Source organism: Triticum dicoccoides, chromosome 5B (assembly GCF_002162155.2).
Source record: "Triticum dicoccoides isolate Atlit2015 ecotype Zavitan chromosome 5B, WEW_v2.0, whole genome shotgun sequence".
Taxonomy (NCBI): Eukaryota; Viridiplantae; Streptophyta; class Magnoliopsida; order Poales; family Poaceae; genus Triticum; species Triticum dicoccoides.
The window spans coordinates 639137744-639140732 of NC_041389.1; positions in this window are offsets into that span (position 1 = coordinate 639137744).

A 2989-nucleotide genomic window follows, 5' to 3' on the forward strand; every position below is an offset into this window, starting at 1 on the left:
CCCGAGATCAGCCGGTTTTGACACCGACATTGGTGCTTTCCTTGAGAGCTCCGTTGTATCATCAACAGAAGGATTGATGGCGCACCTCTTCATCAACGATGATGCTGCGTCCAAGGAAACCTTTCTCCCCGGACATGTCTTTGTGTTCAGTGGCATCGTGCTTCGTGCCAACTCGATCGGCCGCCTTGAGCAGGTCGACAGTCATGCCCCCGCCCACCAGATCAGGTTTGGAAACCTGCATTACATCACCGATATCCGAGGAGATCTAGTCTTCGAGGGGTTCGCGGCCCCGGTTGCCACCCCTTGCCCCCATGAAGGAAACTCTTCGGATCCGCTCTTAGATCCCATCCTGGGGTCGACACTCACACCCGCGTTGGCCGTAGATCAGGAGTGGGTAGTAACGTCTGAGGACGGGGGGATCACCCCCGCTAGACTCTCTTCTACCACAGAAGTTCCGACTGGAGACCCAGATGCGGTTTTGGACTCGCCTCTGGATGTTAGCTCTGAACTATCAACGTCTGCGTCAATCGGGCCCGGTTAGGTGTTTGTCACCCTACAGATCCACCGACTCGCACCCAGCTTTCTCCCTTAGACAAAGCGCTGGGCTTAATGGGATCCCTCACCATTACAGAAAGCTTGCCTCTGAACTGCACCCAGTATAGGTTGGAGGCAGAGCAGGGAATTTTATAACCCACCCACCACCCACTTAATAGCCACTGTCAAGGATTTAACCGACATGCTAGACTACGCGTCCTAAGACATCGACGGTATGGACAATGATGCTGACGCCGAATTGAGCCAAGTCCCACCCATCATAGGTAACCCTAATGGTGCACTAATGCGTGGCCTGACAATACTCAACAAGCTAGTTTCGATGGGTAAGCTACGCAAAAGGGCTTGAAGCTATCAAGTTAAAGGCAAGGGAGCACAAAGGCGTCGTCGAGGTTACCTTCCTTGCTTACGGTGGTTATGAAGATGATGTTGTCACAGCCGATGTGTTGTCTGAGTCGATGATTGGTGGTGATGATGATGACGTCGAATTGCGCCTAAGTAGCCGAAACACCTTAGGACATGAGAGAAACCGCAACCCAAACTCAGACAATCACGTGGAATAGTGCGGAAGAACACAAGAGGTGGCGGGGAGACAAAATGAAGCAAAGCAGAAAATGGCCGAAAGTCCCTGGATAGTCCGTGCGCACGGGGTAAGTGAGGCCCGTGTGCACGGGGTCCCGATGGCCCCTGTGCACGGGGTCCTCTGTGAGCGGATGAACTGCTCCGCAACCATGGTAATTTCCAAGTTTTTTTCCAAATTCGAAGGATGGAAGGGTGGGGACGATGGTGGTGGTGGTGGGGCGGGGGGTAGATCCACTTTCCAAACACCAAATTCATGGATCAAAACAACCAAATCTCACAAGATCAAACAAATTGCAAGAAAAATTTTGGGGCTATTTTTGGTGGGGATTTTTGGATTAGGACGAAAAACAATAAAATCAAGCTAGAAAGTGGAAGGTAAGGACTCCAAGATGTGAATCAACCTTGCTCATGATACCAAGATGTTGTAGGGTGGAAACCCTAAGAGGGATCTTTTCACACTTGGAGGGGGAAAAGGAGATGAACAACAAGAACACAAAGGGAAATCACTCCAACAATACCCAATTACACATCCACTAGAATAACACCACAAGATCCACAAGTCACAAACACAATCAAAGGAAAGATACAATGGCAAAGTTCTTCCCACTCCTAGGAGATGAGGTCTTGGAGATAGTCTTCTCCTTATGGAGGTCTTGAAATCCACAAGGATTCTTCCCTATGGGGTCTTGATCCACAAGAGGGAAGGTAGAAGGAGCAAAGATCACAAATATCTCATCTAATACTTTGCTAACCCTAAACATGGTCCTAGGTACGAATTATATAGCCTTGGGGATGAAGGGGATGAAGAGGAGGTCGAAGAAGCGATCTCAGCCGGCCATCCTGGGAGGCCCGTGTGCACGGGGTAAGTTGGGCCCGTGTGTATGGTACACGCCCGTGCGCCGGGGTGCCCCAGCGCCAACTCCCTGGGTAGTCCATGGCCACGGGGTTTCGGGTGCCCGTGTTGCTGTTGTTGCCCTCCGTCTTGGTCCACAAGGCGTTGGGGTGGTCCTCCTCCTTGGTGATGCTCCTGAGCTTCTTGGTGATGTTCCTCTTCATACCTAAGGAGGCATAGCATATTTTGGTAATGTAGTAACCATGTTCCATTCGTATCCGTATGCAAGTCAAGTAGGAAGGAGTTCACCTCGGTTTTCAAAGCACGTGCTCTAGCTCTTGTCATGGGTCCACGTGGGGTTTGATGTGTTGGTGTAGAGTCCATGTGGCATAGATGCAAAATTTGACACACAATATAATGTCTGTCAAAATTTAACTCAGACTATGAGCGAAATTTGACAGACATTATATTTATAGGTGCAACCAAACAATTATGCATGTAAAATTTGATATGCATGATATTCATAGGTGCAATCGTAAAAATGTTTAAAAGGCTCGTGGCAACGCACGGGCATTCTCCTAGTATAGTATTTTCTTACGAGTTGGTGGAAGTGGCGAGACTACCAACTCCCCATTTAGGAGTAAAGATTGGTAAGATTAGATTTGATATAGGTCTGAATAGCGAAAGGCAAGAAAATTTTGGATTTACACTACTAGGGAAAAGCCTATACACAAAATCTTATCAGCAGTGTGCTTTAAAATAAGTCGCTGCTGCTAATTAGCAGTAGCGTGCACAGCCGAAACTCGCTGCTGAAACAAATATAGCAGTAGCACGCCCTGTCAAAGACACGCTGCTGCTATAATTCCCACGAGGCCGCCGCGAGGCTAGTTATAGCAGTAACGCGTTATGGAGAATTGTAACATCTAACATCTTTTCTCTCTTAGTTTTGTAGCTTTCTTTCTTTCTTAGAGTTCTTTTCTATTTAGTATTTCCTCCTTTTCTTTCTTTTCTTTTGTTCCCCCT